Genomic DNA, 24,928 nt, shown 5'->3' on the forward strand with positions numbered 1-24,928 from the left:
TTCTGAAATTATTGTTTGAAATTGTTTATGTCAGTTGCCGAGTTTCTGTTCTGTACCGCAGGGACCTGTTTCTGATGGAAGAAAAAAAATTCCCTGCAGTTGAACAACTATCCTCCTTGGATAGTTCTGGTAACGGTGGGACCTGCTGCTTGCTTGCCTCCCCCCTCCCCAATACAGAGACAGATTTGATGAGGTTCACTGAAGTCCCAAAGAAGCACCCCCAAGTATTCCTGGGTGCTCACTCTTTTCTGGGCACAGCTCTGAGCATGTAACATGTGCTAACCAACGAATCTTCACAATAGTCCTACAAGGAGATACTGTCTTGACATCCCCTAATTCATAGGTGAAGAAACTGTAGCACCCAGCTGTTAAAGAACTGTCAGGAAGAGTTCACGACCAGCAAATGGAATAGCTGGATAACACTTATAGATACATAGTCTACTCTGGAATCCGTATGTTTTTTTGACTCCTATACTGTGCTGTCTTGAACAGGCACCTAAACTGACTGAGTTGACTGATTGTCCCCTCCCAAACATGCAAATTGTGAAGTCTGACCCCTTAGTGCTATCTAAGCCCCAAGGCATCTCCACTGAGGTTCTCAGTCCTCCTTCTTCTGGTGTCTTGAGATAATTTTAACAAGAAAGCCTTAAGCTCACAAACCTGGCAGCTTTTTGAGTGAGAGAGAGAATTCCTTTTGAGGCATGAATTAGTCTTCTTCAAATGTTTTGACAAACTGAGAGTGTGGTGCTTAGGGAAAGAATAGCTTCACAGTGTTTGTGTGAACAGACATCTTTCTAAAAGAACTTGAGCCAGTGCGTGAGGCTAGATCATTGAAATAACTGTCAGATAATTCTGAGTCCAAACTCTTTCAGGATTTTCCTCGTTTTTTGACACTCCAAATGCCCAGTGTAGAAACTGGCCATGAATTCACGTCTTCTAATCTCTTTGAAGGAAGCAGAGTCAGGACATACCTATGCATGGAGAAAAGAACAGTGTGTACTTGGTCTCCGCCTCTGCCTGCACGTGTGCTTCCCTGTGAGGGCCACTCAGGCCAATCTTGCATCCTCTGGCTGCCTTTGCTCCTGAGTCCACTCCTCCTCTCTGGGTACTCCTAGCAATCTCAGATGGATGGCCAGGCAAGGATATGTCCATCTTGGTAAGAATGACAGGTTGGCCATAAAAACACCACATAAGGCAACCTATAACCAGGGAACAGTCATTGTTGGTCTCTGAAATCAGAAGGCAAGGAAGAGAGTCTATTCAGGGATGAGCACTACTCACAAAAATAATCCCTGGTTTTGAGCCTTGTTGGGAAAAATAGCAAGAACTGCTCAGGTAACCAGGGGTAACCTGATCTGTCCTTTCCCATTCTCTCAACTTTGTACCAGCCATACCACCTTCTCTTTACCAGGCGATTTGATGCCTCTGTGCCCCAAGGAAGAGCATGTGAGACCCACAAGTGACCTAGGCGGTTGCTGTGAGCAGTGGACTTTGTCCAGGAGTCAGATATGCCAGACAGAGGAAAGAATTTGGTAAACTGACCACCAACAGGGTGAGAAGAGGAGAGATGTTATCTATGATGTGTGTCCTGCAATATCCACTTTCAGCTCTGGAAGGAACCTGGAACCTCGAATGGTGGTCATGCCTGTTATTTTCCATCTATCAGCCAATGGCTTTCCCCAAGGTCTTTGCCTGACAATGCACTTGATAGCTATATTGTCAAGGTCAGGAGTTACGCATGAAGGTGCATCTAGCTTGATCCAGGGTAGGATTGACCAAAAAAGAGGAAATTTCAGAGACTAAATAATGAACAGGTACAACTGTCCTTTCCAAGGGGAGAGTCTTCAACAGGCTGACGCCCTGTTGTCCAAGACTTGGGGATAAAACAGAAGTGGCCATCCAAGTTGTTTTCTGCCACCTGCTGAATCCAGGTTCCTCAGTGTGCCAATGCCCAGTGTGTCATGCCAGATGTACATTTTGGCACTTGACAAACTCAAGTTCCACACACCTGGTGGGACAGCTTTTCAAACTAGATCTCAAAGCTTTCCTTGGTCTTGTGGATAACTTTCTGCCACCACCAGATGCCTTCCTTCAACACTAATCCTGGGGGATCCTCTTTGTTTGCAAATAATAGAGAATCGAGTAATAGAAATCTTCAACAGGCTTAAGCACAAAGGAATGCGTACTATAAAGATACTGGGGTGTCTCATGGAACTCGGCCACAGGATTATGGTTGGACTTGGATGGAAATAAGCTGGAATTGGGGATGTGAAGATATTCAGGAGACTCCCTGCTCTCTGTACTATTCTATGCCTCATCTTCTTTCTCAGTTCCTCAGTTCACATGGTCTCGTAATGGGCACCTCCGATAATTATGGAATGTGCTCTCTCAGTTCTCTCACTCTCTCTCTCTCTCCCTCCACCACTTTTTTTTTATTTCTTTATTCATCCTTTTTAGTTTATACACGACAGTAGAATGTACTTTGACATATCACATATACATGGAATATAACTTCCCATTTTTGTGGCTGTACATGATGTGGGGTTCCAATGCTCACATATTCATATGTGAACATAGGAAAGTTATGTCCGGTTCATTCTATTGTCTTTCCCATTCCCATTCCCCATTTTATACCCCCCCATCCCCACCCTGTCTAATATGGTGAAATACACACACACACACACACACACACACCTCGCCACCACCCATTGTGAGTCAGCATCCACATATCAGAACATTCAGACTTTGGTGTTTGAGGATTGGCTTATTTCACTTAGCACGATAGCCTCCAGTTCCAGCCATTTACCAACAAATGCCATCATTTCATTCATCTTTATGGCTGAGTAATCTTCCATTGTGCATATGTACCACATTTTCTTTATCAATTCATCTGTTGAAGGGCACCTAGGTTGGTTCCATAGCTTAGCTGTTGTGAAATGTCTTTCTCCCATTTCTAAAACTCCCAGGGAAAACCAATCTGGTTGGGTGGTTGTCCATCCTCACAACAAGAACTAATTGGCAAGGAGGATTCCAGTGGGACCCTCTAAGTTACACCAAAAACCTCATGGACAGCGGAGGAGAAGGGCATTTTCTAGCAAACCCAATGGGAAACCATTTCAGGAGACAATAACAGGGAGAGCTCTCTTGCTTCTTTTCTTTACTTTTTTTCTGCACTCTGCCAGTGACTTTGTTATTATTTCTCTCCCCACCCTACCCCCCACCCACACACATGAGCTTTGCTAAGTGGAACTGGAAGAAAGCAAATTAAGTGCTTAAAAAAAAAAGATTTTTTTTTTCAGTTGTAGATGGACACAGTGCCTTTATTTTATTTATTTATTTTTAGGTGGTGCTGAGGATCGAACCCAGTGCCTCACATGTGCTAGGCAAATGCTCTTCTACCACTCAACTACAACTCCAGCACCAAATTAAGTTCTTCATTCATTCATTTGTTGTTTAAGTTCCATGGGAGGGGGGAAAAAAAACAGAAGAGTCTTCTCTAATTCCCAAATGACATGAAGCCCCCCCATTCAGGACACTCCCCAAATTGTGATCCTTTAACATCTTTCTCCCTGCCAAGACCGTAAATGTCATGCATGAAGATCTCATGACAGCTTCAATCACGGTCAGATCCCTCCTAACTAAAAGTATTTGGAAATGTAGTAGAGGATCAGTGAGTACCAAACAGATAAAATGAATGAACCAATGAAGTCAGCAATCCCACCCCCTTGCCAAGTTGCCGGATGAGAGCACTATTTCCAAGGCTCCCAGAAGCCCTACCAACTTTGCTACCAATGATGATAGTAATAGTGCTTTAGTGTGTGTGTGTGTGTGTGTGTGTGTAAGTCTGATCAAAGAGATTGTCATTAAAATTCGTCGCCTTTCCACTCTCTGTCTTCTCTTCCTCTCCATCTTTCCTCGACTGATCAAGACCTAGTTACTCTTCGTTTCTTCTTGCTCCTCAAATCTGCCCTCTCATCTCCATTCCCAAGTGGACTTTAAGGATGTATCTGTGGATCACAATTAAAGTCTCCAAACCAGCCTTGTCTCTTCTATCATATTAGCATCCGAACAGTCACCCTAACATATTAACGTCGCCAGATGACTCTCTGGATCAAAAAAGCCCAACGGTGCCCTCTTCCTACAAAGTGCAAACACTTCAGTGGCCCCTCTGGATTTGAATCCCCACCTCTTTTCCCAGTGTCATCTCTTACTACTTTACAACAGGAACGCTTTCCTCGCACGAACCAACCACCTGGCGGACTCTACATATTTTCAGGGCCCAAGGTAAAATGGCAATGCGGGGTCCTTTTTTCAAAAATGATTAAGAATTTTAAGATGCCAATTGCACAGTATTAAACCAGGCACTGAGTCCTTTTAAAAAAAGAGAATAAAATCATGGCATTTGCAAGTAAATAGATGGAGTTAGAGAAGATAATGCTAAGTCAAGATAATCCCAAAAACCCAAAGGCCGAATGTTTTCTTTGATATAAGGAGGCTGATTCACAGTGGGATAGGGAGGGGGAGCATGGGAGGAATAGACAAACTCTAGATAAGACAGAGGGGTTGGAGGGGAAGGGAGAGGGCATGGGGTAATTAATGATGGTGGAATATGATGATCATTTATATCCAAAGTACATGTCTGAAGACATGAATTGGTGTGAATAGACTATGTATACAACCAGAGATATGAAAAAATGTGCTCTATATATATAATAAGAATTGTAATGCATTCTGCTGTCATATATAAATTTTAAAAATTTACATTTAAATTATATATTGTCATATATAATTTTAAAAAATGAGACTCTGGGACAACACAGCTCATATGCTCAGTAAGCCAACCCTGGCCAAGGGCTTGATTCCAAATTCGAGTTTTTATGCATTGGTTAAGAATGCCCTGTATCATGTTGTCCTTGAGGTTATCACTTGAAAGTTTTAAGGCACAATTCTGCTGTGGTAGACTTCCTTAGTGACCTGTAACCTAACACTTTATTGAACTCAAGGATTGGTGCCTTCTCTTCCCCTTTGTATCAACCTCAGCATCTAGAGTTGCCTCCCAAATAACAAGGAATTGTTCAATACCTTGAGAGACTGGTGGGTGTGTGATGTCACGATCACCAGGTTGACCTGGCCATCCTAAAAAATTTCTGTGCCATCCATAAAAGAAAGCGCTGTTGTAGCTCACCTTCCCCTCAAGGTCACCTTGGGAGCCTGCATTTCGCGCCTGTGCCCTTTAGAACCTTGGTGGGGTGCTACATCACCATCTGACAGTCCTTGCTTGTACTTTGAATATGATACCAAGAACTATTACAAGAAATACTGTAATCTCCTGGGAGAAAGGCTGGAGATTAAATCTCAGAGCTCTGAATTTGGAGACTCATAAAAACAGACCCCGGTCAAAATTGAAGCCAAGTGTCATGAAATGTTAGCCCTCCAAGGAGCCTTTGAGATTATCAGCCCATCTCTCTCATTCAATGGGAGAGGGAACTGAAGATGGAGATGTGAAATGTCTTGACCAAGGTCTCGAAGCTACATAGTAGAGAACTGGGCCTCTTCTCCTAACTTTTGTGTGACTGTTCAAGTACCTCTTGCTGGTGCATCGGGGCAGACAGCAATTTTTAATCAGTACTTGTAGGTATTTTGCCTATGGGCAAAGCAGAAATTGAAATATATGCAGCTTATTTTAAACATATATTGTATTTTAATATATATAGTATACATATAAAAATATATATACATATATATGTGTGTATATATATATACACATTATACACACACACACATCTATATGTATTGCTTTGATTTTCTACAAAATTCTAGAATTTGGCATCTAATACCCAACATTCAAATTATAAATGGGGTTCACATTTAGACATAGGACTCATTGTATATGGAGAATGTGGGAAAAGCAATAATCTACCCCCTGGACAAAATCACTCCTATTTCTAAGCAGTGTCTCTCAGGAGGTTTGAGATGTTTGAAACCAAATCATAAAAATGGCACACTTAAGTTGGAAGGCATTTAGGGGCCATCCAACATGAAGATTTTCAAACTCTGCTCCACAGAGTTCTGACACTTCACGAGAAGTTCTGCTATTATTGCCCCCAGCCCTGGGCTATGTTTTTTTCACGTAAGATTTTTGTTTAAAAAATGCATTTTCACTGCTTTAAAATAAGGTATGAAAATCCCTAATTCTAAACTAGTCCTTCCCTTCCTGGGTAAAGAGAGTGGATCCCAGAAAGACGAATTTCTTGGACTATTATTTTGGAAGAAGACATGTGGGTTTACTCCATAAAATCCGGGGGAGTTATTTTCATCTTCCCACGTAGTCAAGGAAGAGCCATTCCTAGAGGGTCTAGAATTCATGAAACATTTAGAAGAAATAGAAGAAGGTGGTTTTGTGGATGATGGATAGATGATCAGTACAGCATATATACCTCTGCTATTTTTCAATTAACCTACTTTTTAAATTTTTATTTGTTCTTTTTAGTTATATATAACAGTAGAATATATTTTGATATATTGTACATACATGGAGTATAACTTGTGATTCATGTGGTTGTACGTGATATAAAGTTATGTCTGATTCATTCTACTGTCTTTCCAATTACCCTTTTTTTTTTGGTACTGGGGATTGAGCTCAGGGGCACCCGAACACTGAGCCACATCCCCAGTCCTATTTTGTATTTTATTTAGAGACTAGGTCTCACTGAGTTGCTAAGCACCTGACCATTGTTGAGGCTGGCTTTAAACTCATGATCCTCCTGCCTCAGTCTCCTGACCCACTGGAATTACAGACATGACACCAGACCAGGCTCCTATTTTTTGACTGTAATTTTTTTCTTCGCCCATGAGATGACTTATTAAATAAATGATAAATATAAATTATTTTATGACCTTGGTAAAATTTAAACACAAAGGAATTTATAAGTCAGAAAAATATGTGTTGTCAGACCATGCGTTCTGGTATTCCTTGAGGACCATTTTCAGAGGCTGCAGAGGTTGTGGCAAGTAGGCTTCACAAGTACGTGAAGCTGAGGACCATCAAGTACAGACACAAGAAGGATTTGGGGAGAGAAGGACCCAGTTGAGTGAAGAGAAGGCAAAAAGAAAATCAATTCCATCTGAGTAATACGATGGTGTTAAAGAAGCAGAGTATCCATGGCAACATGGGAGAAGGATTGGGTAAGGATGATGCTCTTAGCAAAGATGGATTCTTTGGAGAGATGAAACAGAACTTAACACAGATGCTGCCAACTTCTTTCTGATTATTTGAATGAGAAAACTTTATGGGCCCTGTAAAATACTGGATAAAAAAATGAACAAATAATAACTGCCAAAAAATTGGAAAATAACGGGCACACTTAGGATTATTGTTTGGGAATAATGGTACTCCTGAAAATACTTGACTCTTACTCCTGATGGAGGAGAGGCAGCTGTCTCTACCTCGAATGACAACAGGGAGAGACTTCTGGGTTTCTGTTAGCTGTCCCAAATTTGCCTGTACAGCAAACTAAGGCATACACGAGGAGCAAGCCTGCTTATGAGATCAGAATGGATTGCATATGTCTCCAACTTGCTGCCTCTAAATTGTCTAAATGGTTCGTCAAATATCCAACTCATTCTGAAATTTTTATAGCAAATCTTTCATGTTAAAAGTAGGTATTGTTTCTTCCTTTTGTTAAAGACAAACAGATGAATCCTCAATAACAGAACCATTGTTTGGAAATAAACCAAGAAAAGGATTTTCGTGGAGGTCACACATACATACACAGGCTGGGTGGCCTCTGGTATGTCTAGAAACAATATTAGTACAGAGCAATCTGGGAAGGTATTTTTGTTTTGTTTTTGTTTTTTTGTTTTGTTTTTGGTACAGGGGATTGAACTCAGGGCACTCACCCCGTGAGCCACATCCCCAGCCCTAGTTTGTATTTTATTTAGAGACAGGGTCTCACGGAGTTGCTTAGTGCCTTGCTGTTGTTGAGGTTGGCTTTGAACTCGCGATCCTCCTTCCTCAGCCTCCAGAGTCACTGGGATGACAGGGGTGAGCCACTGTGCCTGGCTGGGAAGGTTATTTTGAATGAAAGTTCATTGGCACTCGTGAGCTTGAGGGTGTGGTGAGCTCTGACTGGCCCCAGTGGGGCCAGCACTATGTAAAGCTATTCTAAATGAGACCGCCATTGGCAGTTCCATCCTCAGTCGCTAAGTCAAAACGGTCTTGAAGTGGGGACAAGCTGTCTTTGTGGATTCGTTCTGTGAGATCATTCCTGGAGCTAGCGTTTGTGACCTCAAGAGTTTTCCTTTCTTTTCCTTGGCCCCTTCACTCCATTTTAGTCGTGGGTGTAGCATTCAGCTCCACTTTGTTGAATGAATTTTCATACATTCCTTTTTCTCTTCATTTCTTCCTGTTTCCCTCTTTCTTCCCTTCCTGCCTTTCTTGTTTCTGTTGCTGGGGTAACTATAAGCTACTTGCTGCTTTTCGGTCTCTTGAAATCTTATGATTGCTCGGAAGTCACCCTAAAACTTTGGTTTTGGAAATTTAAAGTTGTATTGTATAACTGAGGAGCAGGAGGGTATTTCAGACTATCCCAAATAAGACCGCCACACCCTGTAAAGTATAAACATTTAAGTCAGGTATGAACCCATCCTACCACCAAACAAAATAAAACATTGAGGTCAGAATGTAAAGAAAGAGTAGAAACAGGTTCAAGGTTATAGAAGCACATATTTTATAATTTACATGATATTTAAGATACAATTGATATAGAAATGAGTGATACTACAATAATTAATGAACAATTTGAAAAAAATAATTAGAGCCTTTCACAACACAGTCTAGTAAAATTAACTCCAGGTGCAATGAAAGTTAGTGCAAAAACCAAATCATAAAAATATGAAAACATAAGTAAGATATAATCTGGAGATGGACAAGATTTCTCTAAGTCTACACCAAATCTAGAAATCATAAAAGACTTCTTAAAAGGATCCCATATAGAAGTGTTAAATGCCAAAAATCATCACAAATAAAGTCAGAAGACAAACTGGGAAATTTACAACATAGATGACTGTATTTAATGTGCTTCAAATATAAATAGCTTTCCCAAATCTATATAAAAAAAATACTCCCAATGGAAACCTTGCCAAAGAATGTAAGAGGCAATTTGCAAAATAAAATAAAGTAATAGTCAACAAATCAACAAAATGATAGTGTCTCATTATAATACCTTATTAAAATATCTATTATAATAGAGACACTATCATTACTTATCAAATTACCAAAATTGTTTCTAGTATGAGTACCAAATGGCATATCATCACTGATTTTGTATAATCATTATTATACAAAATCTATCATAAAAGGGATTTGTGTTAAATAAATATTGGAACATAATTAAATATTAAGTAATTATTTTTTTAAAAAAAAAAGACTACCTACGTACACCCATTCAAAAAGTAATGATGTTTTGTAAGTGAAAAACCAATAGTCTTAAAACATGGTCTCCAGCTGGGCGTGTGGTTCAGTGGTATAACACTTGCTTAGCTTGTGTGAGGGCCTGGGTTCCATCTCCGCACTGCCAAAAAAAAGAAAGTTCCCATTTTTGCACATAACACATTTTCTTATTTCTATTTCTAAATCTGCCTTTTCCTCAGAATTTTCTGGAATGTTTGTTAAAGTGTCTTTCCACTCAACCCCAGAACTACAAGACTTCAGTATTCAGAAAGGGGCTTTATTTAAGCAGGGCTCCAGGTGATTCTTGTATCAGGCAATTTGGAGAAAATCCTGACCTGATCTGACCTAATCTCATCTAATCTAATCTCTTTGACTTGTGGGGTTTTTAATTAGGGCCCCAGGTGATTCTTATAGCTGATAAATTGGGGAAATCCTGATCTGATCTAGTTTAATCTAGTTTCTTCCTTTGATGTACACTGAAACAGATCCAGCGAGGCAGGGATCTGTCTCAAGTAACACAGAATGGGTTCCAGCATTGCATGCCTTGTACCCCAGATGAGCAAGTGCTTTCAAGAGCACCAGCCTTACTCAGACCAATATTTTTAAACTGAAATTCCAACAGCCTCCTATTTCTTCTGACAGTCAGGTAGCAGGACTTCTCAGCTCCACCGGTTTGCATGCAGTGATGATCTCTCTTTGTTGAGAGCGAATGGAAAGTTTTCCTTTTCCACCGTTCCCTAGCAATGTGACATTTTCAAACAGTAGCACAAAACTCTTTAAATAGAAAAGATCCATTTCCACTCTATCCGTGACTCAGTAACAGCCACAGGATTCTTCTCAAACTTTCCTAAAAATGTCATCTTTGGGCTGGACTCAAGAGGAACATTTCAGCCAGGGAGGCACATTTTCCACTCTGTCAGGAATGAGCGAGAGCCTGGGGTTGGAAACAGAAAGTGTTTTGCCAATCCTTAGAAAAGCAACACTTCTCACCAAAACCATGGCAACGACTCAGTGTGATGCCGTCAGAGCCCGGGATCACTCAGGAGCCTCCTTCTAATTGGAGACTCAGCCAGGGCCATCACCTGTGTTGGTGAAACACTCACCAGCTGCCTGTTGGCTCCGGAAAGAGAATGGCAGGCACCCTGCATGAATGTTGCCATGGAGACATTATGGGCGGTGATGCTGAGCTGGGTCTTTTATGTTGCATTACCTAGGGGGCAGGTGGCATCAACATGCATCCTGTTCTAAGGGCTCTGGATTCTCCTTTTAAAGAGCCCCACCACTACCACCACTGTGGGAGATGCATTGAAACGTGAAGCCCAATACAGTGAGTTATTATTTTCTTATCCAACTAGATCCATCTGGAACTTGCACCCAGGAGACAGAACTTCAGAGTTCAGAGTCATATACTAGAAATTTGTTCGCCTCTTTAATCATTCCCTTGGAGATATTTATGTCCCAGGAGCTATTTATGTCCTCTGGCCCTTGGGGGCTCATGTGGAGGATCATAATACGTACTCCTACGCATTTCAGTGAGATGAATTACATAAAAACTTTTATACCCGAGAGGGACACTTCTCGATGCTCAGCAATAATCAGTCCCCTTCAACTTTCTTATCGAAATTATCAACACCAGAGAGACAGGGAGAAGAAAGAAGTGACCAGCAATCTAGGGCCAACCTTTGTGGCTCCAAAGATGTCAGATGAGTTATTACCCTCCCATCCCCTATAACCACTGTCCTACCCAATGTGAAAAGGTACAGAACNAAAAAAAAAAAAAAAAAAAAAAAAAAAAAAAAAAACTTGCTTTATGGCAAGTTACTGAGTCAATGTCTTCTATGCACTCCATTTTCTGCCTTTCTCGCGTTACTTTATGTGCCGGGGTCCCCTGTGTTTTCAGTCCCCTCTTGCCGTAAATGGTATATCCTATTCCCAGGAGCCAGCACCCCCTGGGCAAGACCAATGTTTAAAGCAGCAGGATTTTGTAAAGGCACATGTTAAGTGTTCCCCCTTGCAATCTGAAACTCCCTTTTCTTCTTTGGAATCCGCCACCAGAAACTGAAGGGCTTTCTCCTGAAGCAACCATTATTAAAACAAAATATAAAAGGTATTTTGATAACCTGACATAGCTGAGAAAGAGGTTAATTCATTCATTCCATCCCAATAATCCTATGAAACTGGTAACTATTACTTATCGTTCATATGATAATTGCTATATGCAGAGGAGAGGGTGAAACTCATAGGCATAGTGACTTACCTGAGGTCATGCAGCTCGATGGGTCAAAGGTGATCCTCTGTTTGCCATTCCCTTGCCTTTGCTGCATCAAGCTACTTCCCTTTGGAAACAAGAAAGGCTTTGGCACCAGCACTGGGCACATGGCAGAGGTGACTGTGTAATAAATGTCACAGTGTCCCTCGATCCTGATATTACCCTCCTTTCTAACCTGAAACCCTCAAGAGACCTACTCAACTGTGCCTGGTCCTTACTCTCCAGGGGAGCTCTGCTTCCTCTCCTGGGCACAGGCAAGTGACATCTCTGTGGATACAATGCCCAGGAGTTTGCAGAGATACTTTAACACCCATTCTTAAAGTGTAATTCTAGTTTCTAGTTCTAGTCCCCACCAGCTGCAAGCAGCTCCACTATACTTGGCAAACATGCTGCTGTAGATATTTTAATAATTATTCCATAGGAGGCTTCTTCTCTGAGTCAGGTTTACATCAATTTGTTGATAGTAGAATATTAAAGTGTTTCCCTTTTTTGAGAAAGCAGGTTCTTGGAGTGGTGGTAGAACTTGCTAGTCTGTTCCCAAAGTTCTTTTGGGAGAAAAAGAAAAGACAAGCTAGAGTTGTCAAAAAAACAAAACAAAACATGTGTTCAATGGAGGTAATATAAGATCATTCCTAATGGACATGAAAATATGTCAGTAGTCTGGGATAATTTAAATATAAGTATGGAAATAGATAAGAAGAGCAGGACAGATGTGGAAATCAGAATAGAGAGCCCCAGGCTTCAAAGTAAAGAAGCCCAGGAGCACACACCTATGACTCCCAATTTTGATGTGGACGGCCGTAAGAATTCAAAAAACATGAAATTCACCATCTTAACCATATTAAGTGTATGGTTCAGTGGCATTAAGTATGTTCAGATTGTAGTTCAGTACAACCATCACCACCACCCAGCTCCAGAATTCTTTTTTATTTTGTAAAACTGAAACTCTGTACCGTTAAATAATAGCTCCCTATGCCCCTGTCCCTAGCCTTGAGCCACCAACAGTCTCCGTTCTGTCCATACGTATATGAAGCAAGGCTCTTGGGTTCTGGAAGCTGAGAAGGACTGACACCCAAATGTCAGAATCATATGAGAGAGCTCTGGTGTTGATGAAGCCCTGGGATAACATGGGGAAAAAAATAAACACCCCAAACTCACTTCCCCTCCTCTCCTAAAAACAACGATATGGTCTGAAAACAAGGAACGAGTGCGATGAATACCTGTTGTTTGTAGGTGGTTAGAACTGGGAGTAGGGAGAAGGCAGGGGCCAGAAAGTAACCCTCTCCTCAGAATATTTTTAGCCACACTGAATCAGTGGAGGTTTGCCAGGACACCAACGGCTGAGAGGAGGGAGGGGGCATAAAAAGGCATCCAGGAATGAAGCCAGGCAATAGCTGTGCCCAGAGGAAAGGTGGCTTCGCTGGGTGCTGGGCGCAATGCAAAATATTTTTTCATTCTTCTGGCCATCTACATCCCAACTGGGAGTCAAGGCTGGTGGGGTAGCAAAGTTTCTGCCTGAAGCGTCAGTGTTCCCCGTGTGGAGCAGGAAGCAGCCACAGGGAGGCTTGGAGTCATTCAAGCTTGACCTCTAGCCTGGGAGCTTTGCCAGACCTGGAGAAAAAGCCATCCAGGGACAAATTCCACTTGCTAATCTCCTCCTGGATGTGGATCTCTGGTCACCTCCTTTTGACTTGGCACATTGGACTAGCAGCCAGGCCCTGGGCTTCAGTGGAGAGGCAGATGACAGTGGATCCCTTGTGAGAAGGGCAAGAAGGCCAAGGGAAATGAGCAGCCCAGCCGCACGTTGACAGTGGAAAGAAAATCACAACGCCCCTCACCAGAGAGCCACTTGTCATAGGTAACTAAAGCTTCAAAGTTGGCGTTTCCTGTAATCCAATCATCCCACTTCTAGGCTCACATCTAGAAGTATCTTAAAGTAATAGGAAAGATGTGGCCAAAATTTTAACCACAAAGAATGCCCCTTGCTGTTTATAATGGTAAAAGTTTGGAACCTAACTAAGTATCCAATAATAGCCACTTGGTTCAATGACTTAGGGAACAGTGTGCACTGTTCTAAGAGAGAGAGAGAGAGAGAGAGAGAGAGAGAGAGAGAGAGAGAGAAGAGTATCGAAGGAAGGAAGAAGGAAAGAAGAAGAAATACTGGGTAGTTATTATTGTGTATATTTTGGAAAGAATATAAATATGGCATGGAAATATCATCTGTGATGTATTATAATAAAAAATCAGGTAATAGAAGACAAACTTAGAAGGGTTATAAAGTTTATCTCATATAAACCTTTTTTAAAAAGGACCTAAACTTCATAAATCAAATAACAAGAAATCTCTAGCTTGGAAATAATGCCTTAGTCTGTTTAGGCTGCTATAACAAAATATCACAAACTGGGTATTTAGAAAACACAAAAACTGGGGCTGGAGATGTAGCTCAGTTGGTAGAGTGCTTGCCTCCCATGCACAAGGCTCTGGGTTCAATCCTCAGCACCACAAAAAAAAAAAAAAAGAAGAAGAAAGAAAGAAAACACAAAAGCTTATTTCTCACAGTTTTGGAGGCTGGAGAATCCAAGATCAAGGTGCAGGCAGATTCAGTATCTGAGGAGGGCGCCTTCCACAGAGATGACTCCTTACTGCCTCCTCCGAAGGTGGAAGTGGCAAGGCAGCTCTCTCAGTCTCTCAGTCCCCTTCATGAGGGCCCTACCATCTTGTCCTCATCACCTCCCAACAGGCCCAACCCCTAATATTATCACCTTGGGGGTTAGGATCTCAGCATAGGAATTAGGGATAGGAGATGCAATAATTCACATCATAATGATATGCACTTTTATTCCTGGAAGGTTTTCTCTATTTTTGTATTGTTTCAGCATTGAGCACCTATTGTTTCTGCTTTCTACCCCTCTGTCCTTTTGAGCCATCTTCCAAGGGATAAGATCAGCTCAGTCTTCCAGTTTACTGATTCATCTCTCATTATATTCACTCTGATACTCAGCCATTCATTTGAATTGATTTTATATTGAGCTTCAGTTTATAAAATTTCTTTAAACTTACGGTAAAATAGGCAAAACATGAAATTCACCATCTTAACCATATTAAGTGTACGGTTCAGTGGCATTAAGTATGTTCAGATTGTAGTTCAGTAGAACCATCACCACCACCCATCTCCAGAATTCTTTCTATCTTGTAAAACTGAAACTCTGTACCATTAAATAATAGCTCCCCATGCCCCTGTCCCTAGCCTTGGGCCACCAACATTCTCGTACGTACGTATATGAAGACTCCAGATACCTCCTATAAGTGGAAGCACACAGTCCTAGACTTTTTGTGACTGTTTTGTTTCACTTAGCACCATGTCTTCAAGGTTTATCCACACTGTATCATGTATCAGAACTTCCTCCCTTTGTGAGACTGAAGAATGTTCCACTGTGTCCATATACCAACCCATTCATTCTTCTCTCCATTCCATGACCCATTCATCTCATTGATGGTCACTTGACATTGCTTCCACTTTTTGGCCATTTGTAAAAAAAAATGCTATTATCAACATGAATTAAAAGTCCCTATCTTCACATTTGCTGGTAAATGGATAGAACAAGAGAATATCATTCTAAGTGAAATAAGCCAGTCCCCCAAAAACCAAAGGCCAAATGTTCTCCCTGATATGTGGATGCTAACCCATAACAAGGGAGAGTAGGGAGGGGAAGTAGAGAAGTTCATTGGATTAGACAAAGGGGAAGGAAGGGAAGGGAGTGGAGATGGGAATAGGAAAGATAGCAGAATTAATTGGATATAACTTTCCTATGTCATATATGAGTACCCAACACCCAACCAGTACAACTCCACATAATGTACAACCCACAAGAATGGGATCAAAATTGAAATGGGTTGCATCCCATGTATGTATAATATGTCAAAATACATCCTACTGCATGTATATCTAAAAACAACAAATTTTCTTTAAAAAGTCCCTGCCTTCAATTCTTTTGAGTATATATGTTGCAATGGCATTGCTGGATTATATGTCAATTTTATGCTCATTTTTTGAGAAATTACTATGATTTTTTTTCCACATTATGTACACTATTTTACATTACCAACAACAGCACATAAGAGTTCCAATTTCTCCACATCCTTGACACCATGTGTTTTATTAATAGGAGCCATGTAATGTGTGAGAGGTGGCTAGTTATTCTTTTCCTGTTGATGAAAATTCTTTGTCCTGAGAAAGCGCTCTTCCCTTGGTTCACGGTGTCATCTGGAGTTCTCTCCTTTGGTGGTTTGGTAGTTTGGAGTCTTTCTTTCCTAATGCTGACTTTTTTTTTTCCTCTGGGTTAGATGGTTCTCCATTGCACCCTTGCATTGTGCCCTGGAGGATCTCTGATAGACAGCCTGATGCACAGTTAAGCACAGACTGCAGAGGAAAAGCAACCACTGAGACTTGTGTTTAGATAATTTTGGGGACTGTGAGGGAGGGACAGGATGAGCCCAGAACTAGTTTCAGACCATGAAGGATTCTTCACCCTCTGGGGTATGACCAGCAATCTAGGGCCAACCTTTGTGGCTCCAAAGATGTCAGATGAGTTATTACCCTCCCATCCCCTATAACCACTGTCCTACCCAATGTGAAAAGGTACAGAACCTGGGTAAGGTTGTTAGTTGGGATACCTCCTACTTTGTACTCCCAGCTAAGGACCCTGTTTAAAAAGCCAGACCTGCCCTCCTGATCCTAGCATGGAAGAACCATGGTATAACTTTCAATGACTCACTTGCCTATCTTGATGTAGTTTTCCAACCCAACCCCATACATGTTTGTGTGTCTCATAAGTTACTTATAGTTTCAATCCACTGAGGAATCCCCTTCTTTTCCAATGTAGGTACAGATTTTTTTTTTTGGGGGGGGGGGTACCAGGGATTGAACACAGGGACACTCAACCACTGAACCACATCCTCAGCCTTATTTTGTATTTTATTTAGAGACAAAGTCTCCCTGAGTTGCTTAGCACCTTGCTGTTATTGAGGCTGGCTTTGAATTCTCTATTCTCCTGCCTCAGCCTCCCGAGCTGCTGGGATTACAGGTATGCACCACCACACACAGCCAGATTTTTAAACTATCATTTCTCTTATTTATAGGTATGAGGCATGTATTTGGTTTTTTTTTAATGTAAATTTTTTTTATTTATATATGACAGCAGGATGCATTACAATTCTTATTACATATATAGAACACAGTTTTTCATATCTTTGGTTGTATCATAGCATATTCACATCAATTCATGTCTTTATATATGTACTTTGGATGGTAATAATCATCACATTCCACCATCATTCATTACCCTATGCCCCCTTCCTTCCCCTCCAAACCCTCTGCCCTATCTAGAGTTTGTCTATTTTGGTTTTCCATCTAGAAACCGGAAACATTTAGTATCTTTGCTGCTTCAAAGAAAACTGTAGAAAGAATAAATTAGTTCAAATTAGAATTTAGCACCTACCAACATATTATACGGCTTACATGAGAACTTTGGTAAATAAAAAAAGATGAAAAGGAAAATTATTTAATAAATGGAGTTATAATTTACCAACTATTTGGAGTAACTTAGGAGCATAGTCTCAAGCCATGTACATAATTCCAAATACAGGATTAACATAATCAAAGGCAGAGGGTGTGTGTAACCTATGATGGCATTTGGCTCAGGAGGAGACAGCCTGAACTGGAGAAGAGAGTTCATGTGGGAAATGGTGCATGGATGTCAAAAGACCTCGGATACCAAAGAGTGGAGCTACTGAGGCCCACTGCTCAGAGCAGTCGTATAAAAATAAGGCTTTATGGTAATTCATCCGGTAACTATGCAAGTGATTCCTCAAGGAGGTAGTGTGCTAGGGAATTCTGAATTAATGATTCTTAACTTTACAGGTCCCAGAAACTTCCTAAAATTGGATAGAAATCATAAACCACACTACAGAAATACACATTCACACATATGCAAGCAAAATTTTACAGCTCCAGAGAAATAGCAGAGCTCTTAAAGACCAGGTTTTTGGAGGGGAAAAAAATATTCCAAAAGAAGGATGGTACTGAAAGAAGGCAAAAAAAAAAAAAAAGAATAAAAATGACTAAGAAAGTTTGTATTCAGGGGCTGGGGTTGTGGCTCAGTGGTAGAGCACTTGCCTAGCATGTGTGAGGCACTAGGTTTGATTCTCAGCACCACATATAAATAAATAAATAAATAAATAAATAAATAAATAAATAAATGTCCATGGACAACTAAAAAAATAAAAAGAAAGAAAGAAAATTTGTATTCAGGGAAAATTGAGTTTATCTCCCCAACTAGTGTGTTCTGGCCATGAGAATTGTATCTGTCCTATTTACTACTGTGTGCCTTTAGTAAGCAATGCCTTTCACATAGTAAGCAATCAAGTATTCATTGAATGATTTAATGGATGTAATGAATGAATGCCTTCAATCTTTATAACTGAAAAATCTGCAAATGATTAACCAGAAAAGATGAGGAGGAGGAGTGGGGGACGAGGAGGAGGAGAAGGAGGAGGAACGATTTCCAAGGTAAAATGATTTCTCCATTTTAGAGACACGGAATAAATTTTTCTCTCTACCAGTCCATCTTTTATACCATTTTTTCTCTGTTTATAATATCATTTTATCTCTATTTTCTTTTTATCTTCACTTCCCTCTGATGATATATCCCTCCTCCTTTAGGAATTTTGCTAAAAAGTTTTCATAGTCATCTTCTTAAAGGTGCTAGCCAAAATCAATGTCCCAACTCTGACCTCTCAACTTTTCTCCAGCCTCATATCTCAATTACTTATCAGGCTTGATCATTTTTCCAGGACCCCAAAAATTTCAGATTGTCTAAAATCAAGCTCATTATTTTTTCAGACTTCCTCTAAGTTATAACTTCTTTTTAACTTAACTTTATAACTTAACTCCAATGCATGTTCTCAGAATCCTCCGATGTTCAGATTTCTGGATTAGTATTGCAAAGATGTCTTGACTATCTCTCTGGAAATCTGATGGATGCTGTGGGCCCATTCCCAAGGGGAAAACAATGTATATATGCAGACATATTTTCACACATCAAGGAGTTCTTGAATTTCCTGCTGTATATCCAAAGATCCCAGACTAACAACCCCTTTGACAGGTAATAATATATATTTCTCTCTTCCCTCATCTCACCAATTGCTTCCAATGTTTTTCAGATCTTTTTCTCTTGTTTCCATTTCTACTACCTTCACCCAGTTCAATCCAAGTGAAAATAGCTTAATGTCCAGAGAATCGAAGCTGTCTTGAAATTGGCCTATTCTAACAGTGGGAGATTTCTATAGATAACTTTTCTTTGTTGGGTTAAGACCCATGATATTAAAAACAGAATAATTGAAGATTCTTATTTATGATTGGTGTGATGTGGAGATTATCTAATGGAGAATTTGGACAAGAACTTATTTTTTTCACAATATTTTGATAAAATTCACCAGTAAAAACCATCTAGGGGCTGGGGATGTGGCTCAAGCAGTAATGCACTCGCCTGGCATGCGTGGGGCACTGGGTTCGATCCTCAGCACCACATAAAAATAAAATAAAAGATGTTGTATCCACCGAAAACTAAAAAAAATTTAAAAATTCTCTCTCTCTTTAAAAAAAAAAAATCTAGGCCTTGGTTTTTTGTTGTTGGTTTTGTTGTTGGAGTATACGCAAAGGGGAAGGTACTTAAGGTGCTAAATTTATTGGCATGAATTTGTTAATGATATTCTCTTTTTATCCTTTTAATATCTAGAGTATATATTTGTAACACATTTTTTATTTCTAATATAAGCAAATTTCATTCTCTCTCTTTTTTCCTTGATCAATCAAGTTAGTCAATTTTGTTTGTCTCTACAAAGAGCCCACTTTTAGCTTTGTTCATTTGTTTGTGTGTTTGTTTTCTATTTTGAAGATTTCCGCTCTTTTTTTCAACTTATATTTACTTTGAGCATACTTCCTTTTGTCTTCTGAAGGTAAAAATCTTAGGTCATTGATTGTTAACCCTCTTTCTTTTTCCAACATAACCATATAAAATTCTAAGTTTCCCTGTAACTGTGGCATTAACTGGATCCCATAAAATGTAATGTTTTACCTATTCATGATCGTCCTGTTCAAGTATTCTTGATGTCCCCTGTGAATTTTTCTTTGACCTATGAATTATTTAGAAGCGAATTGCCGAATATTTTTCTTAATTACATATTGCTTTTGGTTGCTGATTAATTCCAATGAGATCAAAGAACATACTCTACATGAATTTAATCCTTTTTAATTACTGAAACTTGCCTTACTCATCCATCTTAGTAAATATACTTTTTGTAAATATACATGAACTTGAAAAGTGTTTATTCTGCATTTGTTTGGGGTAGTGCTCTAGAACTAAACTGAGATAAATCAATAAAGAAAAGATGGTTCATATTGCTCAAATTCTCTGTGCCATTAGTGATTTTTTTTATCTAGTTCTATCAAATGTTGAAAAGTCCCAAAATCTCCTACTATGACTTTGAAGTTGTCCACATATTCCTTTAATTTTGTCAACTTTTATTTTATATCTTTCTTACTAGATTCATACTTCATATTTGAAAATACTCTGAATTGAGGTCTAGTTCATCTGATATTGATTGAGTCAGTCCAGATTTCTTACACTTAATGTTTGAGTGGCACATCTTTTTTTTTCTATTTACTTTTTAAAAAATTTTAAAGGTACATTATAGCTATGCATAATAGTGGGATTTATTGTTGTATCTTTGTACATGCACATAACATAATTTGGTCAATTTTATTCCCTAGTACTTCTCCTAATCTCCTTCCTCTACTCTACAGGTCTCTCTCCTATTTTCATGAAATCCCCTCTTTTTTTCCTAATTACTTTTATTCTGTATCCTTATATATAAAATTTGTCCTTTGAGACAATATGTAATTGAATATTGTTTTCTAAAAATCCCTTCTGATAATCTCTGTCTTTTTAGTGTTTCACTATTAAAATATAATTATTAATGTAGTGGGATTTAAATCCACCATTTTATGATTTGCTTTCTCTACATCCCTCTACTTCTTGTTCTTATATCCCCCCTTTCTTGCCTTCTTTTGGATTATTTTAATATTTTAGCATTCCATTTTAATTTGTTGATTTTTTAAAAAAATACAGTTATTTTTGCTTTTTTTAAAGATGCTGTAAGGATTACAATATATGTCATTACAGCTTTGTAGTTATTGTTATAACACTGCACGTAAAGTATAGAAATTTTGAGCTTCCTATCTGTAACAAAATACCTGAGGTAATCAACTTATAAGGAGGAAAGGTTTATTTTTGGCTCAGAGTTTCTGGGGTTCTAGTCCATCTTCCCTATGGCTTTAGGTATGTGGTAAGAAAGTCTGTCATGGCAGAAGCATGTGGCAGAGGTGTCTGCTCCCCTCATGGCAGCTGAGCAACAAGGTCCCAATATCCCCTTCAAGGGTCTGTCCCCAATGACTAACTTCCTTTCACTAGACTCCATCTTTTGAAAGTTCTGCCACTTCCCAACAGTACCATCATCTAAGGACCAAGCCTTTAACACAGGGACTTTCTGGAGACATTCAAGATCCAAACCATTTCAAAGCCTCTATAAACATCTGTGTGGCTTGAAGATACGCCAAGACGATGTTATTTTTTTTTTCTTTAAACAGTCATATTTTTTAATCAAATTAGGAAAAAAAGATAAATCTTCCATCTTTATCCAGGTAGTTACCAGCTATTCTTTACCTCTGAATATCCAGGTTTCCTTCTATCATCATTTCTCCTCAACCTGAAGAATTTCCTTAAGCATTTCTCATAGTGAAGTCAGTTGGCAACAGATTATTTCATTTTCCTTTACCTGAACGCATGTTTATTTTATCTTCATAAAGATTTTTCTGTTTGAGGTTTTTGTTTCTTTTTGTTGTTGTTGTTGTTGTTTTCCTCTTCTGACTTCCTGAGCATCTAATGAGAAGCCTGTGATTATTCAAAGCAACATTTCCTTTTGTGTGAAGTGTTGGTTTCAAGATTCTTTGTTTATCTTTGGTTTTCTACCATTGGATTATTATATATCTAAGTGGTTTTCTGTGAATATGTCTAAAGTTAATTGATTTTTTTTTTTGAGTCTGCAAATTTATTTCTTTCACCAAATGTGGGGAGTTTGGGGCTTTTATTTCTTCTCTGCTCTTCTTCTAGGACTTTAATTACCCAACATTGAACCTTTTTATATTATTACACAGGTCCTTGAAAGTCTGTCCATGTCTCTCATCTTTTTCCCCCTTTCCTCTTCAATTTGACAAAACCTTGCCTATATTCACCCAGTCCTTTGATATTCACCAATCTATTAAGTCATTTCAGTATATATTTTTATTTTAGATATTCTACTTATTAATTAAATTAATAAAGATATTAATCCTTAACATTTCCATTTTCTTTTTTATGTGTTCTATTTTGCTGCTAAGATTTCTCTTTTTATTCATTTCAAGAATATTTTCTGTTATTTCATTGACCATAGTTGAAAATAACCACGTGGAAGTCCTTTCTAATAACTCCAACAGCTAAGTCATATAGCAAGATTGAAACCTGGGGGCTGGGGATGTGGCTCAAGCAGTAGCGCGCTCGCCTGGTATGCGTGCGGCCCGGGTTCGATCCTCAGCACCACATACACACAAAGAGGTTGTGTCCGCCGAAAATTAAAACAATGAAAATTAAAAAAAAAAAAAAAAAAAAAAAAAGATTGAAATCTGATCCGGAGTTGTCATTTTTGGTTTTTGGTGGTTGTTATTGTTTTGCTTTTTTCATTCAGAATGGGCCACAATGGCCTGGTTCTTTGTGTACAGAATAATTTTGGATTTTATCCTGGACATCGTGGTGAGTCTTATATCATCTGGAATTTTATTACAATCCTCCGTAGAAGACTGATTTTTTTTTTCGTTTGTTTGTTTCAGCAGACAATTAGTTCAGGTAGATTCTATGTGTACAGAGGCTCAAATATCAACTCTAAGTTTCATCCTTTGCTGGGCTCCTATGAGCCTGTTCCATGAAATCTTTATTAAGAAATCAATCTGAAACTTGTGGGCGTCCAAAACAGTCCGAGGACCCCTTTGTCTCTCCAGCTCTTTCCCTTGCTTGATTTCCCCGTCACTCTCTGGCATAGGTATCTGGCCATTTTTCTCTGATTTCTTTCTTGACCAGAAAGATTTGCAGTTTTGTTTTGTGTTTGAAGGTTTAGTTGCCTGTGACCTGCTGCATCATGACGGCAGATCACCCTCAGGGCAAAGTTCCCACAAAATAAGAAACTCAGGCCTCCACTCAAGCCAATTCTCCAAGTCTTGGTTCCTCTCTGTAGTTGGCCTGATTTTGTTTATTATTTGGAATCCTTAGGTAGTATTCTTTGTAGTTTGTTCATAATCTACAATTTTTATTTGTGGGAGGGTTGGTCCAATGGGAAACTTAAACAATAAACCTATCATATCAGTTTCATTGGCTCAGAAGTTTAAATAATTCTGTTTTCTCTGTGTTCCTACCCTAACATGGAGCCTTACGGGGCTTACTTACTTAACAAAGCAGAGTCTAGCAACTGTATTTAATTCAAAGCAATTCAGAGAAGAGTGGTCAGTCCCAGTAGGAGGTTGATAAAGATTCCAGTTCAAAACTCACTCTTTTTTTTTTTAAGAGAGAGTGAGAGAGGGAGAGAGAGAGAGAATTTTTAATATTTATTTTTTAGTTATCGGTGGACACAACATCTTTGTTTGTATGTGGTGCTGAGGATCGAACCCGGGCCGCACGCATGCCAGGCGAGCGCGCTACCGCTTGAGCCACATCCCCAGCCCCCCCAAAACAACTCACTCTTTTTAAAATGTCCTTCTCCACTAACTAACTTTCATTTTCCCTTTTGACTAGATTTGCTTTGAAATCTCATTCTGAAATCCTAAGTCAACTTAAAACTCACATAGCCTTTTCTCTTTTTCCCCCTTCCTCCATTCCAACTTCCCCTTTGCAAAAGCGGTGTTTTCCCTTTCCACTGTAGTCTTGACTAAACTGATCTCCTCTTTGCAAACCTTTGCTCTTTGCTTTCTTACGCTGAGCACCTTAAACCCAGGAACCAAGATGGCAAACTCAGCATCTCCCTGAGAAAATGGAATATCCATGAGACAGAGGTGGAATGTCCAAAGATAAAATGTGTTTGAAAGACAGGGAATGTGTTTGAGTGAAGAACAGAGATAATTGGAAATACCACACTTACAATTGAATGATTCAATGCTATTTAATGCTTTCTATCTATAGGCATGTATATGATATCTACAATCTATTTGTACTGTAGAGATACTATGCAATATAGAGATACATGTTATATATCTATAGTACAAATAGATTCTATATATACTATATATATACATATATATATATATATACTATTGAATATAGAGTTTGGATCGTTTTATTTTTTCTAAGCAAATAACTCCGATAGTCCTGTTTTGAATTCCACAAAGAATCCCAGGATCTCATAACACTATCAGTTATTGATGGCATTATCGGTGCCAGGCACTCTGCTAAGCAACATGCATACTTTGTTTTATCAAATGTTATAGCAGCCCTGCAAGGTAGGCATTGCTTTTTCTCATTTACTGATGAGAAAACTGAGGATCAAAGAGGTTAAGGAACATGTCCAGGGCTACACACCAGTTCAGTGGATAAAGAACGGACTTGAGCCCAGGCGAGACGCCGGAGCCTGTGATTTTTTCACCCCGTCTACCCTTTCGAAATCACAGGCTGCCATTCAAGCAGAATTTGATGCTACTCGTTACTGAGTGTAGTAGAGAGAGGGGATGTGCCCTGCTGGAAAGATAATATTCACTTTTAAAGAAAAATTCACTTTTAAACAAAAGTCTACCAAATGTCACCATGATCATGATATCCATAACTATAATGAATAATCAAATAGAAGGGAGATCAGAAGAGTAGAACAAGAGGAACCAGGGAGGGAGGAGGGAAGATCCTGGGGAATGAGACTGATCAAATTTGCCCTTGAAAGATTGTTCTGTGGTTAGTGATACTGAAGCCTTGTGACCGATAGGGTACAAATTTGATCAAATTACTTGCATGTATAAATATAGTGTAATGAACCCCACTGTTTTGTATAATCCCAATGTACCAATAAAAATAAATAAATTA

At 39.3% G+C, this 24,928-nt stretch overlaps 1 protein-coding gene across 2 annotated transcripts in view; it reads left to right on the forward strand.

Annotated features, from left to right (window-relative positions):
• Myocd (myocardin) overlaps nt 1–24,928 on the forward strand; it is a 98,650-nt gene that overhangs the window by 15,654 nt on the left and 58,068 nt on the right. The gene's annotated exons all lie outside the window — the stretch shown is intronic.

This window comes from Marmota marmota, unplaced genomic scaffold (genome assembly GCF_001458135.2).
Source record: "Marmota marmota marmota unplaced genomic scaffold, marMar, whole genome shotgun sequence".
NCBI classification, from domain to species: Eukaryota; Metazoa; Chordata; class Mammalia; order Rodentia; family Sciuridae; genus Marmota; species Marmota marmota.